The sequence below is a fragment of the Arachis hypogaea genome, chromosome 9, assembly GCF_003086295.3.
Source record: "Arachis hypogaea cultivar Tifrunner chromosome 9, arahy.Tifrunner.gnm2.J5K5, whole genome shotgun sequence".
Lineage (NCBI taxonomy): Eukaryota > Viridiplantae > Streptophyta > Magnoliopsida > Fabales > Fabaceae > Arachis > Arachis hypogaea.
In genome coordinates, this window is record NC_092044.1 from 27,092,117 (window position 1) to 27,108,764 (window position 16,648).

At 37.6% G+C, this 16,648-nt stretch overlaps 1 non-coding gene across 1 annotated transcript; it reads right to left on the reverse strand.

The window, feature by feature from the left end:
- Window positions 1–15,999: 15,999 nt before the first annotated feature.
- LOC112713213 (small nucleolar RNA R71) lies at window positions 16,000–16,103 on the reverse strand. The gene has a single exon (XR_003158188.1). It is a non-coding gene; the product is annotated as a small nucleolar RNA R71 (small nucleolar RNA).
- Between the last annotated feature and the right edge of the window lie 545 nt (window positions 16,104–16,648).

Sequence of the window (16,648 nt, forward strand, 5' to 3'; positions counted from 1 at the left end):
GAGGGGAAAAAAAGGAAAAAAAGAGAGAGAGAGAGAGAGTGAGAGGAAAGGAGAGAGAAAGAGAGAAGAGGGGAAGAAAGAGGAGAAAGAGAGAGAGAGGGGGAAGAAAGAGGGGGAGAGAGAGAGAGAAAGGAGGGAGAGGAGAGAGAGAAAAAGGAAAGGGGAGAGCGAGGAAAAGGAGGGAGAGAGAGAGAGAGAAGAAAGTGGGGGAGAGAGAGAAAGGAGTGAGAGGAGAGAGAGAGAAAGAAAAGGGGAGAGCGAGGAAAATGAGGGAGAGAGAGAGAGGAAGAGAGAAGGGAGGAGAGGAGAGGAGAGAGAGAGAGTGAGAGAGACGAAGAGAGGTGGGAGGGGGAGAAAGAGAGGATAGAGAGATAAAGAAAGGGGAGGAGAGATGGAAAGGAAGGAGAGAGAGAGGAGAGGGAGAGAGAGGGGAAGAGAGACGGGAATGGAGAGGTAGAGAGAGAGGGAAAAGAGAGAGAGAGAGGAGAGAGACAAAGAGGAGGGAGAGAGAGAGAGAGAGAGAGAGAGAGAGAGAGAGAGAAGGAAGAAAGGGAAAAGAGAGAGAAAAGGGAGAAAAGAAGGGGGAAAAGAGGAGAAAGAGAGGAAGGGGAGAGAGAGAGAGAAAGAGTATGTGAAAACTAATTTTAGAGTTTAAATAAAATCAGTTTTAATTTGGTTTAAAACTAAACTGAACCATAAAAACTGGTTTTTAAAAAACTGGCTTTGATAAAAAGTATAGTTTCAGTTCAGTTTTTTATTTAAAAAAACTGGTTTATTTAAAACAGTTTCAATTCAGTTTCAATTCAGTTCAGTTAAACCAATTTTTTTGCACACCCCTACAGAAAAGTATACAAAATAGAAATCCTACTTCTCCAAATAAAAATCTCTAAGAAAAAATATACAATAAAATCTTCAAAGGTGGAGAAATCTTTAAATAAGCCAAAATAAACTTCAAAAAGTCTTCTTCGCTTCTCCAAATAGAATCTCGCACTCTCGGCATGGTGCGTCACACCCTGCATTTGAAAAATAGAAAATCAACAACGGATGAGAACCCGAAGGTTCCTAGTATGGTAATAGTTCCAAATAAAGACTATATAAAGAAACATGAACCCACGAAGCAATTCTAATCTCCAACTTCATAGAAGTTCAAGACTAGGGTTTTTAACTAATCCCAACAGGGTCAATTTGCTAAAGTTTCAGCTCTATCAATTACCTCTAGCCTCAATCATTCTCAATACATTGTCATCTTTACTCCTAATATTTAATTGCTCAGTTCAGTAATACCAATCACAAATAATAATCAATACAAAACAAATACAATTAGAGAGCATGTATGGCAAGTATTACAATTAGCAATTAAACAGAAATATACAATTAGGAAAACCAAAATAATTATGCACACTCAAATAATAGCAAACAAATGTACATGATGCATGCCTATCCTACTGGCCGTGAGCTCACGTGTCAGGTTCTGGCAGTTTGACCGACACGTGAGCTCATGGAAAATACAAGTAAATGCAAGCAAATAACAAACAAGTAGATTACATGTATAGCAGATAACACAAGTAGCATTTAGGCATATTATACAATTAGACAGAAAGCAAATAAACAATCCAAACAATCACATAAGAATGCATATGATGAATGCCTGCCCTACTGGCCATGAGCTCACGTGTCGGTTATTGGTGCACGAAATTGCAATCACACTTTTGTAATTCGCACAACTAACCAGCAAGTGCACTGAGTCGTCCAAGTAATACCTTACGTGAGTAAGGGTCGAATCCCACGGAGATTGTTGGTTTGAAGCAAGCTATGGTTATCTTATTATTCTTAGTCAGGATATAATATCAATAATAATTTTTAGTTTTAATTGTAAAAAGTAAAAGAGCATGAAATAAATACTTATTATGCAGTAATGGAGAATATGTTGGAGTTTTGGAGATGCTTTGTCCTCTGAATTCCTGCAACATAATGCTTTCTCACTTTCATAAATGCAAGGCTCCTTCCATGGCAAGCTGTATGTAGGGCATCACTGTTGTCAATGGCTACTTTCCATCCTCTCAGTGAAAATGGTCCAAATGCTCTGTCACAGCACGGCTAATCATCTGTCGGTTCTCGATCATGTCGGAATAAGATCCATTGATCCTTTTGCATCTGTCACTACGCCCAACACTCGCAAGTTTTAAGCTCGTCACAGTCATCCAATCCCAGAATCCTACTCGGAATACCACAGACAAGGTTTAGACTTTCCGGAATCTCAAGGATGCTGCCAATGGATTCTAGCTTATACCACAAAGATTCTGATTAAGGAATCTAAGAGATACTCATTCAATCTAATATAGAACGGAGGTGGTTGTTAGGCACACATTCATGGATTGAGGAAGGTGATAAGTGTCACAGATCATCACCTTCTTCATAGTGAAGCGCGAATGAATATCTTAGATAGGAACAAGCGTGTTTGAATGGAAAACAGAAATAATTGCATTAATTCATCGAGATGCTGCAGAGCTCCTCACCCCCAACAATGGGGTTTAGAGACTCATGCCATCAAAAAGCACAAATTTCAGATCTAAAAATGTCATGAGATACAAAATAAGTCTCTAAAAGTTGTTTAAATACTAGACTAGTAACCTAGGTTTACAGAAAATGAGTAAACTAGGATGGACAGTGCAGAAATCCACTTCTGGGGCCCACTTGGTGTGTGCTGGGGCTGAGACTTAAGCTTCTCACGTGCCTGGGCTGTTTCTGGAGTTGAACACCAGGTTGTAACTTGTTTCTGGCGTTGAACTCCAACTTGCAACCTGTTTCTGGCGCTGAACGCCAGACTGCAACATAGAACTGGCGTTAAACGCCAGTTTACATTGTCTATCTTCACGCAAAGTATGAACTATTATATATTGCTGGAAAGCTCTGGATGTCTACTTTTCAACCCAATTGAGAGAGCGCCAATTGGACTCTTATAGCTCCAAAAAATCCATTCCGAGTGCAGGGAGGTCAGAATCCAACAGCATCAGCAGTCCTTTTTCAGCTGAATCAGATTTTTGCTCAGCTTCCTAAATTTCAGCCAGAAAATACTTGAAATTACAGAAAAACACAAAAACTCATAGTAAAGTCCAGAAATATGATTTTTGCCTAAAAACTAATAAAAATCTACTAAAAGCTAACTAAAACATACTAAAATCTACATGAAATTACCCCCCAAAAAGCGTATAAAATATCCGCTCATCACAACACCAAACTTAAACTGTTGCTTGTCCCCAAGTAACTAGATAAATAAAATAGGATAAAAAGAAATTAAGAAGTAATAATATCTCAGAGTTTTAAGTGAAGCTCAGATTCTAATTAGATGAGCGGGACTATTAGCTTTTTGCTTCTGAACAGTTTTGGCATCTCACTTTATCCTTTGAAATTCAGAATGATTGGCCTCCACGGGAACTCAGAATTCAGATAGTATTATTGATTCTCCTAGTTTAGTATGTTGATTCTTGAACAGGGCTATTTTATGAGTCTTGGCCGTGGCCCTAAGCACTTTGTTTTCCAGTATTACCACCGGATACATAAATGCCACAGACACATAATTGGGTGAACCTTTTCAGATTGTGACTTAGCTTTGCTAGAGTCCCCAATTAGAGGTGTCCATAGTTATTAAGCACACTCTTTTACTTTGGATCACGACTTTAACCACTCAGTCTCAAGCTTTTCACTTGGACCTGCATGCCATAAGCACATGGTTAGGGACAACTTGATTTAGCCGCTTAGGCCTGGATTTATTTCCTTGGACCCTCCTATCCATTGATGCTCAAAGCCTTGGATCCTTTTCACCCTTGCCTTTTGGTTTAAAGGGCTATTGGCTTTTTCTACCTTTTTTGCTTCTCTTTTTTTTTTAGTTTTTTTTTCACTGCTTTTTCTTGCTTCAAGAATCACTTTCATGATTTTTCAGATCAACAATAATATTTCTCTTGTTCATCATTCTTTCAAGAGCCAACAATTTTAACATTCATAAAATTTAATATAAAAAATATGCACTGTTCAGGCATTCATTCAGAAGACAAAAAGTATTGCCACCACATCTAAATAATTAGAATTTTCCTTATTAAAAGCTCGAAAAATATTGCCTCTTTATTCTAAAGTCTACTATTTTATTCATATTTGATGATGATGAGAAAAATAAATTATAGCTTAATTGGAGATAAAATCAAGATAGAGATACTAATTACTACTACTCATATATAACTTCTAAGGTAAATTCCTAATAAGAACAATTATCACAGAGTTAAGTTTAAGATTAGGACTCAACAACCTTTGGTTTGGGAGAGGATGGGTGCTCCTTCAACTTGTGGGATGTCTAGTCCTTCAAGAGACAGCTTCTGGCGCTTCAGCTCCTGTATCTCCAGATATTCGTCTTCTTTCAGATTGAATTTAACTTCCAGGATCACTGATCTCAGACCCATTATTTTGTGGTAATGGTCTGCAAGTTCTTTGGTTAAGAACTTCTCTTAATTCCAAAGTGGTTTTGGAATATTCTCTTTCTTGCCTCTTGAAGTAGTTTGTTTTCCCTTAGGTGCCATGATCTTGATAAGTTTTAGCTTAGTGATCACGGAAAAACACACCAAACTTAGAGGTTTGCTTATCCTCAAGCAAAAGAAAGGAAAGGAGAGGAATAGAAGGAGAGGCAATTTCGAAAATTCAAAAGATATGATGAGATTTTGAAAAAGATAAATTTGAATTCAAAAAGATAATATGATGAGTTTGAAAAAGATTTGAGAAGAAATTAAAAAGATTTGAAAAGAATTCAAAAAGATAATTGAGTTTTGAAAAAGGTTTGAAAAGATATTGAAGAAAAATTAAGAAAATTGTTTAGGATTAAAAATTTTTGGAATTGAAGTTGAAAGATGAGAGTTTGTAATATGTTTATGCAAGAAATCATGAATTGAAACATGAAAAATGGAAAAAATTTGAAGTGAAAACGAATTTACCTCCTCCCCACAATCTTGGCGTTAAACGCCCAAACGCTGCATGTTTTGGGCGTTTAACGCCCATCTGTAGCTTCTCCTGGGTGTTTAATGCCCAGCTGTTGCTTCTAGCTGGCGTTGAACACTAGAAACTCCTTTGTCACTGGGCGTTTTTCTGAACGCCCAAGACGTTGTAAATCTGGCGTTAAACGCTCAAAAGATGCTTCTTTCTGGCATTCAACGCCCAGAAGATGCTTCTTTCTGGCGTTTAACGCCCAGATGGCTATCTCTACTGGCGTTAAACTTCCAGTAGATGCTTCTTTTGGGCGTTCAACGCCCAAAACAACTCTTACTGGCTTTTTTGCGCCAGTGAGCTTCTTTTTGCTGTTTTATCCTCTGAATCCTTCTGTAACTCTATGAACTCAAGCAATTGCTATTTTACCTTGAAGATAATTGACATAAACCTGTAAAAATCAATTAATTAACAAATAAGCTTTGTAAATGGCTGGGTTGTCTCCCAGCAAGCGCTTCTTTATTGTCTTTAGCTGGACTATTACTAAGCTTTAATCAAGTCTCAGTTTTGAGCATTCTTGCTCAAAATTACTTTCAAGATAATGTTTGACTCTCTGTCCATTAACAATGAACTTTTTGTTATAATCATTATCCTGAAGCTCCGCGTATCCATATGGTGACACACTTGTAATCACATATGGACCTCTCCACCGGGATTTCAATTTCCCGGGGAATAATCTGAGCCTAAAATTAAATAGCAGAACTTTCTGCCTTGGCTCAAAGACTCTGGATGATAGTTTCTTATCATGCCATCTTTTTGCTTTCTCTTTGTAAATTTTTGCATTTTCGAAAGCATTGAGTCTGAATTCCTCTAGCTCATTTAACTGGAGCAATCATTTTTCTCCAGCTAACTTGGCATTAAGGTTTAGGAATCTGGTTGCCCAATAGGCCTTATGTTCCAGTTCCACTGGCAAGTGACAGGCTTTTCCATACACCAGATGGTATGGAGAAGTTCCTATAGGTGTCTTGAATGTTGTTCTGTATGCCCACAGAGCATCATCCAAGCTTCTTGCCCAATTCCTTCTACGGTCAATCAAAGTCCGTTCTAGGATTCTTTTAAGTTCTCTATTAGAGACTTCAGCTTACCCATTTGTCTGTGGATGATATGGAGTAGCTACCCTGTGGCTAACTCCATATCGAACCAAAGCAGAGTAAAGCTGTTTATTGCAGAAATAAGTGCCCCCATCACTGATTAGTACTCTAGGGATACCAAATCTGCTGAAGATGTGTTTCTGGAGGAATTTCAGCACTGTCTTAATATCGTTAGTGGGTGTTGCAATAGCTTCCACCCATTTGGATACATAATCCACTGCCACCAGAATATAAGTGTATGTTTGAGTATGATGGTGGGAAAGGCCTCATGAAGTCAATACCCCATACATCAAACAACTTAATCTCCAAGATCCCTTGTTAAGGCATGGCATAACTGTGAGGCAGATTGCCAGATCTTTGGCAACTATCACAATTAAGTACAAACACTCGGGAGTCTTTATAGAGAGTAGGCCAGTAGAAGCCACATTGGAGGACTCTTGTGGCTGTTCGCTCACTTCCAAAATGTCCTCCATACTATGATCCACGGCAGTGCCAGAGGATCTTCTGTGCTTCTTCTTTAGGCACACATCTACGAATTACTCCATCTGCACATCTCTTGAAGAGATATGGTTCATCCCAAAGATAGTACTTTCCATCCGTGATCAATTTCTTTGATTGCTGCCTACTGTACTTTTTGGGTATGAATCTCACTGCCTTATAGTTTGCAATGTCTGCGAACCATGGCACTTCCTGGATAGCAAAGAGGTGCTCATCCAGAAAGTTTTCAAAAATCTCAGTAAGAGGGAGGGACGCCCCTTCTTCTGGTTCTATTCGGGACAGATGATCTACTACTTGGTTCTCTGTCCATTTTCTGTCTCTTATTTCTATATCAAACTCCTACAGAAGCAACACCCATCTGATGAGTCTGGGTTTTGAATCCTGCTTTGTGAGTAGATATTTAAGAGCAGCATGGTCAGTGTACACAATCACTTTTGATCCTACTAAATAAGATATGAACTTGTCAATGGCGTAAACCACTGCAAGTAACTCTTTTTCTATGGTTGTGTAATTCTTCTGTGCGTCATTTAAAACACGACTGGCATAGTAAATGACGTGCAGAAGCTTGTCATGCCTTTGTCCCAACACTGCACTAATGGCATGGTCACTGGCATCACACATTAGTTCAAATGGTAATGTCCAGTCTGGTGCAGAGATGACTGGTGATGTGACCAGCTTAGCTTTCAGAGTCTCAAACACATGCAGACACTCCTTATCAAAGATAAATAGCGTGTCAGCAGCTAGCAGATTACTCAGAGGTTTGGCAATTTTTGAAAAATCTTTTATAAACCTCCTATAGAATTCTGCATGCCCCAAAAAGCTTCTGATTGCCTTAATATTGGCAGGTGGTGGTAATTTTTTAATTACCTCTACCTTAGCTTGATCCACCTCTATTCTCTTGTTTGAAATTTTGTGCCCAAGGACAATTCCTTCAGTCACCATAAAGTGACATTTCTCCCAGTTTAAAACCAGGTTAGTCTCTTGGCACCTCTTTAGAACAAGTGCTAGATGGTCAAGACAGGAGCTGAATGAGTCTCCAAATACTGAAAAGTCATCCATGAAGACTTCCAGAAATTTTTCCACCATATTAGAGAAAATAGAGAGCATGCACCTTTGAAAGGTTGTAGGTGCATTGCACAGACCAAATGGCATCCTTCTGTATGCAAATACTCTGGATGGACATGTGAATGTTGTTTTCTCTTGATCTTGGGGATCTACTGCAATTTGATTATAACCTGAATATCCATCCAGGAAGCAGTAGTATTCATGACCTGTTAGTCTTTCTAGCAGCTGGTCTATGAATGGTAAAGGAAAATGATCCTTTCTGGTAGCTGTATTGAGCCTTCTATAATCAATACACATACGCCACCCTGTAACTGTTCTTGTAGGAACCAGTTCATTTTTTTCATTATGAACCACTGTCATACCACCCTTCTTAGGGACGACTTGGACAGGGCTTACCCAGGGGCTATCAAAAATGGGATAAATAATCACAGCCTCTAGTAATTTAATGACCTCCTTCTGCACCACCTCCTTCATGGTTGGATTCAGCTGCCTCTGTGGTTGAACCACTGGCTTAGCGTCACCCTCCAATAGGATCTTGTGCATGCATCTGGCTGGGCTAATGCACTTAAGATCACTGATGGACCACCCAAGAGCTGTCTTGTGTGTCCTTAGCACTTGAATTAGTGCTTCCTCTTCCTGTGGCTCTAAGGTAGAGCTTATGATTACAGGAAAAGTATTACCTTCTCCTAGAAAAGCATATTTTAGGGATGGTGGTAATGGCTTGAGCTCGGGTTTGGGAGGTTTCTCCTTTTCCTGAGGGATTTTCAGAGGTTCTATTATTCTCTCTGGTTCTACCAGATCAGGCTGGGCATCTTTAAAGATATCCTCTAGCTCTGATTCGAGACTTTCAGTCATACTGATCTCTTTTACTAGAGAGTCAATAATATCAATGCTCATGCAGTCATTTTGGGTGTCTGGATGCTGCATAGCTTTGACAACATTCAACTTAAACTCGTCCTCATTGACTCTCAGGGTTACTTCCCCTTTTTGGACGTCAATAAGGGTTCGGCCAGTTGCTAGGAAAGGTCTTCCTAGAATGAGAGTTGCACTCTTGTGCTCCTCCATTTCCAGCACCACAAAGTCAGTGGGAAAGGCAAATGGCCCAACCTTGACAATCATGTCTTCATTCACGCCTGATGGGTGTTTAATGGAACCATCAGCAAGTTGGAGACATATCCGGGTTGGTTTGACATCATCAGTCAACCCAAGCTTTTTGGTAGTAGATGCAGGTATTAGGTTGATACTTGCCCCAAGATCACATAGAGCTTGCTTGGTACAAGTACCTTCTAATGTGCATGGTATCATAAAGCTTCCGGGATCTTTAAGCTTTTCTGGTAAGCTTTTCAGAATGACTGCACTGCATTCTTCAGTGAGGTAAACTTTTTCAGTTTCTCTCCAATCCTTCTTATAACTTAAGATCTCTTTCATGAACTTAGCATAAGAGGGTATTTGCTCAAGTGCCTCTGCAAACGGAATCTTTATTTCAAGAATCCTGAGATAGTCTGCAAAGCGGGCAAATTGCTTATCCTATTCCGCTTGGCGGAGTTTTTGAAGAATAAGGTATTTTGGCTTTGTATTCCTCAACCTTAGTTGCTGCAGGTTTATTACCTACAGATGTGGGTTGAGAAGCCTTTTTAGAGGGGTTGCTATCAGCACTTGTATGTGTCTAATCTCCCACTGGCGTTTGAATGCCAGGGGTGGAAACTGGAGTGGGTTAGAAGCCAACTCCTTACCCGTTTCTAGCGTCTGAACGCCAGAACTGTGCTTCCTTTGGGCGTTCAATGCCAATTCCTTGCCTATTTCTAGCGTTGAACGCCAAGACTGAGCATGGGTTGGGCGTTCAATGCCAGTTTTCCACCATTTTTCTGGCGTTTGAGCGCCAGAATTATTCCTCTCTGGGCTCTGACTGTCCTCAGAGGGATTTTGGGTAGCAGTTTGTTCATTTCTTGGCTTCCTGTTGCCTTGAAGTAAGGTATTTAATGTTTTCCCACTTCTTAATTGAACTGCTTGGCACTCTTCTGTTATTTGTTTTGATAGTTGCTGTTCTGTTTGCTTTAGCTGCACTTTCATATTCATATTAGCCATTCTTGTCTCTTGTAGTATCTCCTTGAATTCAGCTAGCTGTTTTGTTAGAAAATCTAATTGCTGATTGAATTCAGTAACTTGTTCTGTAGGACTGAGTTCAGCAGTTACTGTTTTAGCCTCTTCTTTGATGGAAGGTTCACTGTTTAGGTACAGATGCTAATTTCTGGCAACTGTATCAATGAGCTCTTGAGCTTCTTCAATTTTCTTTCTCATGTGTATAGATCCACCAGATGAGTGGTCTAGAGAAATCTGAGCTTTCTCTATAAGCCCATAATAAAAGATGTCTAACTGCACCCAATCTGAAAATATTTCAGAGGGGCATTTTCTTAGCATCTCTTTGTATCTCTCCCAGGCATCATAAAGGGATTTATTATTTCCTTGTTTGAAGCCTTGGATGCTCAGCCTTAGCTGTGTCATCCGTTTTGGAGGAAATTAGTGATTTAGGAATTTTTCTGACAGCTGTTTCCATGTCTTTATGCTGTCCTTAGGTTGGTTATTTAACCACCTCTTAGCTTGGTCTTTTACAGCAAATGGAAACAGTAACAATCTGTAGACATCCTGATCTACTTCCTTATTATGTACTGTGTCAGAAATTTGTAAAAATTGTGCCAGAAACTCTATAGGTTCTTCCTATGGAAGACCAAAATACTGGCAACTTTACTGCACCATGATAATGAGCTGAGGGTTCAACTCAAAGCTACTAACTCCGATGGAGGGTATACAGATACTACTCCCGTATGAAGCAGTAGTGGGGTTAGCATATGACCCCAGAGTCCTTCTGGACTGTTCATTTCCACTTAGGTCCATGATGGAGAAAGGGAGATGCTGTGGATTTATTTTATTTATTTTATTATAAATTTTTTTCAAAATAATAAAATAGAATAAAATAAAAACCAAAATAAAAGATGAACAATAAAAAAATAAAATAAAATAAAATAAAAAATTAAAAAAATTTGAAAATATTTTATGAAGATTTTCGAAAAAGTGAGGAGAGAGAAAGTGGTTAGGATATTTTTAAAAGAGATATGATTTGAAAAATTTTGACCAAGTCAACCCAAGTAATTCAAAAATTATGAGAAATTAAAGGAAAATATATTTTTTATTTTTGAATTTTTTTTATGAAAGAGAAAAACACACAAAAGACACAAGACTTAAATTTTTAGATCTAATGCTCCTTGTTTTCAAAAATTTTGGAGGGAAAACACCAAGGAACACCAAACTGAAAAATTTTAAGATCAAAACACAAAGAAGACTCAAGAACACTTTGAAGACTCACAAGAACAACAAGAATAAAAGAAAGAACACCAAACTTAAAATTTTTAGAAAACCACAATAAAATTTTCAAAAATTAAAGAAAGATTAACAAGAAAACACCAAACTTAAAGTTTGGCACAAGATTTAATCAAAGAAAAATTATTTTTGAAAAAGTTTTAAAAAGAAGATACCCAATTGCCAAGAACATAAGCCAATGCTCTAGCCAATTGAGCTATAAATTTAACGTGTTTTAATATTGTATAAAAAATTAATATTTTTGAAAATTAATATTTTGAAAAAGTACAAGGAAAACACGAAAACACACAGAACAACAAAAACCAAAGATCAAATAAGAAAAATTGACAAGAACAATTTGAAGATCAAGGAAAAACAAAGAACATGCAATTCGAAAATTGAAAGACAAAGAAAAGCATGCAATTGACACCAAACTTAAAACATGACACTAAACTTCACAGAAAAACTACAAATTAATAAAGAAAAATAATATTTTTGAAAAAGTTTTTAAAAGGGATAATAAAAGATGCAATTCTAGTGACTCTAAACCAAAAGGACTAATTTTTCCTAATTTAAGCAACAAGATTCACTGTCAGTTGTTCAAACTCAAACAATCCCCGGCAACAGCGCCAAAACTTGGTACACGAAATTGCAATCACACTTTTGCAATCCACACAACTAACCAGTAAGTGCACTGGGTCGTCCAAGTAATACCTTACGTGAGTAAGGGTTGAATCCCACGGAGATTTGTTGGTTTGAAGCAAGCTATTGTTATCTTATTATTCTTAGTCAGGATATAATATCAATAATAATTTTTAGTTTTAATTGTAAAAAGTAAAAGAGCATGAAATAAATACTTATTATGCAGTAATGGAGAATATGTTGGAGTTTTGGAGATGCTTTGTCCTCTGAATTCCTGCAACATAATGCTTTCTCACTTTCACAAATGCAAGGCTCCTTCCATGGCAAGCTGTATGTAGGGCATCACCGTTGTCAATGGCTACTTCCCATCCTCTCAGTGAAAATGGTCCAAATGCTCTGTCACAGCATGGCTAATCATCTGTCGGTTCTCGATCATGTCGGAATAAGATCTATTGATCCTTTTGCGTTGATGAGCGGATAATTTATACGCTTTTTGGCATTGTTTTTATATAGTTTTTAGTAAGTTTGAGCTACTTTTAGGGATGTTTTCATTAGTTTTTATGTTAAATTCACATTTCTGGACTTTACTATGAGTTTGTGTGTTTTTCTGTGATTTCAGGTAAATTCTGACTGAAATTGAGGGATTTGAGCAAAACTCTGAAGAAGGCTGACAAAAGGACTGCTGATGCTGTTGGAATCTGACCTCCCTGCACTCGAAATGGATTTTCTGGAGCTACAGAACTCCAATTGGCGCGCTCTCAACGGCGTTGGAAAGTAGACATCCAGAGCTTTCCAGCAATATATAATAGTCCACACTTTATTCGAAGAATGACGACGTAACTTGGCGTTGAACGCCAAGTACACGCTGCTGTCTGGAGTTAAACGCCAGAAAAACGTCATGATCCGGAGTTGAACGCCCAAAACACGTCATAACTCAGAGTTCAACTCCAGGAAATGCCTCAGCTCGTGGATTAATCAAGCTCAGCCCAAGCATACACCAAGTGGGCCCCGGAAGTGAATTTATGCATCGATTACTTACTCATGTAAACCCTAGGAGCTAGTCTAGTATAAATAGAACATTTAACTATTGTATTAGACATCTTTTGACCACTTTAAGTCCTTAATATTTTCGGTCACTTGATCATGGAGAGGGCTGGCCATTCGGCCATGCCTGAACCTCTTTTACTTATGTATTTTCAACGGTGGAGTTTCTGCACACCATAGATTAAGGGTGTGGAGCTCTGCTGTACCTCAAGTATTAATGCAATTCTATTTTCTTTTATTCAAATCTCTCTTATTCTTATTCCAAGATATTCATTCGTACCCAAGAACATGATGAATGTGATGATAAGTAACCCTCATTATCATTCTCACTTATGAACGCGTGTGATTGACAACCACTTCCGTTCTACATGCAACAGAGCTTGAATGCGTATCTCTTAGATTCCCCAACAGAATCTTCGTGGTATAAGCTAGATAGATGGCGGCATTTATGAGGATCCGGAAAGTCTCACCTTGTCTGTGGTATTCCGAGTAGGATCCTGGGAATCCGGAAAGTCTAACCTTGTCTGTGGTATTCCGAGTAGGATTCCGGTAATGAATGACTGTGACGTGCTTCAAACTTGCAACCTGCTGGGCGTTAGTGACAGACGCAAAAGAATCAAGGGATTCTATTCCAGTAGGAGCGGGAACCAACCGGTGATTAGCCGTACTGTGACAGAGTGCGTGAGCATTAGTTTTCACTGCAAGGATGGGATGTAGCTATCAACCATGGGTGATGCCTCCAGACGATTAGCCGTGCGACTGACAACCGCATAGGATCATTTTCCCGAGAGGATGAAAGTAGCCACAGCTGATGGTGAACCCCTATACAAAGCTTGCCATGGAAAGGAGTAAGAAGGAGTGAGTAGAAGCAGTAGGAGAGCAGGCGTCCTTGAGCCATGCAGTATCTCCATTCGCTTATCTGAAATTCCCACCAATGAATCTGCATAAGTCTTCTATCCTTTTATTTAATCTATTCTTTTATCTTTATTTTCGAAACCCATAAACCATTTTAATCTGCCTGACTGAGATTTACAAGGTGACCATAGCTTGCTTCATACCAACAATCTCTGTGGGATCGACCCTTACTCACGTAAGGTTTATTACTTGGACGACCCAGTACACTTGCTGGTTAGTTGAACGAAGTTGTGAATTTAACCAAGAGCCACAATAGTTTTTGTGTATATGCCAAAGAGCCAATATTGATGATCACAATTTCGTCCACCAAGTTTTTGGCGCCGTTGCCGGGGATTGTTCGAGTATGGACAACTGACGGTTCATCTTGTTGCTCAGATTAGGTACTTTTCTTTTCAAAAATCTTTTTCAAAATTTTTCTTTTATTTTTCGTTTTTCTAAACTTTATTTTCGAAAAAATTAAATAAAAATACAAAAAAAATTAGAAAATCAAAAAATCAAAAATATTTTGTGTTCTTGTTTGAGTCTTGTGTTAATTTTAAAGTTTGGTGTCAATTGCATGCTTTTAAAAAATTTTCTTGCATTTTTCGAAATTCCATGCATTCATAGTGTTCTTCATGATCTTCAAGTTGTTCTTGACAAGTCTTCTTGTTTGATCTTGATGATTTCTTGTTTTGTGTCTTTTCTTGTTTTTCATGTGCATCTTTGCATTCATATTTTTCATGCATTAAAGATTTCTAAGTTTGGTGTCTTGCATGTTTTCTTTGCATCAAAAATTTTTCAAAATTATGTTCTTGATGTTCATCATGATCTTCAAAGTGTTCTTGGTGTTCATCTTGACATTCATAGCATTCTTGCATGCATCTTGTGTCTTGATCCAAAATTTTCATGTTTTGGGTTATTTTTGTGTTTTTCTTTAAAAATTCAAAAATCAAAAAATATCTTTTCCTTATTTTCCTCCAAATTTTCGAAATTTTGGGTTGACTTGGTCAAAAATTTTTAAAAATTAGTTATTTCTTACAAATCAAGTCAAAATTTCAATTTTAAAAATCTTATCTTTTCAAAATCTTTTTCAAAAATCATATCTTTTTCATTTTTTTTATTATTTTCGAAAATTTTAAAAATTAATTTTCAAAACCTTTTTCTTATCTTTACATCTAATTTTCGAAAATTAGCTAACAATTAATGTGATTGGTTCAAAAATTTGAAGTTTGTTACTTTCTTGTTAAGAAGGTTCAATCTTTAAGTTCTAGAATCTTATCTTGTAGTTTCTTGTTAGTTGAGTCTTTTTTAAAAATTAAATCTTTTTCAAAATATCTTTTTATTAAAATTTTTTATCTTATCTTTTTATCTTTTATCTTATCTTTTTCAAAAATTTTATCTTTTTCAAAATTTGATTTCAAAATATCTTATCTAACTTCCTTTTTCAAAATTTGATTTCAAATCTTTTTCAATCAACTAACTTTTTGTTTGTTTCTTATCTTTTTCAAAACCACCTAACTACTTTTCCCTCTATAATTTTCGAAAATATCTCCCTCCCTTTTTCAAAAATTCTTTTTGTTTTAAATTTTAATTTCAATTACATTTATCTCTAATTTACGAAAATTACTAACCCCTTTTTCAAAATTATTTTCGAAAATTTCTCTTCTCTTTTCTTCTTCTATTTAATTATTTAATTACTAACACTTCTCTTCACCTCTCTTCATCCACAAATCCAAATCTCCCTCTTCATTCTTCTACCTCTTTCTTCTTCTATTAACATAAAGGAATCTCTATACTGTGACATAGAGGATTCCTCTTTCTTTTCTTGTTTTCTTCTCTCTTTCTTATGAGCAGGAACAAGGATAAAGGCACTCTTGTTGAAATTGATCCAGAACCTGAAAGGACTCTGAAGAGAAAATTAAGAGAAGCTAAATTACAACAATCCAGAAACAACCTTTCAGAAATTTTCGAACAAGAGAAAGACATGGCAGCCGAAAATAATAATAATAATAATGCAAGGAGAATGCTTGGTGACTTCACAAAGCCAACGTCAAAGTTTGATGGAAGAAGCATCTCCATTCCTGCCATTGGAGCCAATAACTTTGAGCTGAAACCTCAGCTAGTTGCTTTAATGCAACAAAACTGCAAGTTTTATGGACTTCCATCTGAAGATCCTTATCAGTTCTTAACTGAGTTCTTGCAGATCTGTGAGACTGTAAAGACGAATGGAGTTGATCCTGAAGTCTACAGACTCATGCTTTTCCCTTTTGCTGTAAGAGACAGAGCTAGAATATGGTTGGATTCACAACCTAAGGATAGCCTGGACTCCTGGGATAAGCTGGTCACTACCTTCTTGGATAAATTCTTTCCTCCTCAAAAGCTGAGCAAGCTGAGAGTTGATGTTCAAACCTTCAAACAAAAAGATGGTGAATCCCTCTATGAAGCTTGGGAAAGATACAAGCAGCTGACCAAAAGATGTCCATCTGACATGTTTTCAGAATGGACCCTATTAGATATATTCTATTATGGTCTCTCTGAATTTTCGAAAATGTCATTGGACCACTCTGCAGGTGGATCTATTCACCTGAAGAAAACGCCTGAAGAGGCTCAAGAACTCATTGACATGGTTGCAAACAACCAGTTCATGTATACTTCTGAGAGGAATTCCGTGAATAATGGGATACCTCAGAAGAAAGGAGTTCTTGAAATTGATGCTCTGAATGCCATATTGGCTCAGAACAAAGTGTTGACTCAACAGGTCAACATGATCTCTCAAAATCTGAATGGATTGCAACATGCATCCAACAGTACTAGAGAGGCAGCTTCTGAAGAAGCTTATGATCCTGAGAACCCTGCCATGGCAGAGGTTAATTACATGGGTGAACCTTATGGAAACACCTATAACCCATCATGGAGAAATCACCCAAATTTCTCCTGGAAGGATCAACAAAAGCCTCAACAAGGCTTTAACAATGGTGGACGCAATAGGCTGAACAATAGTAAGCCATATCCATCATCTTCTCAGCAACAGACAG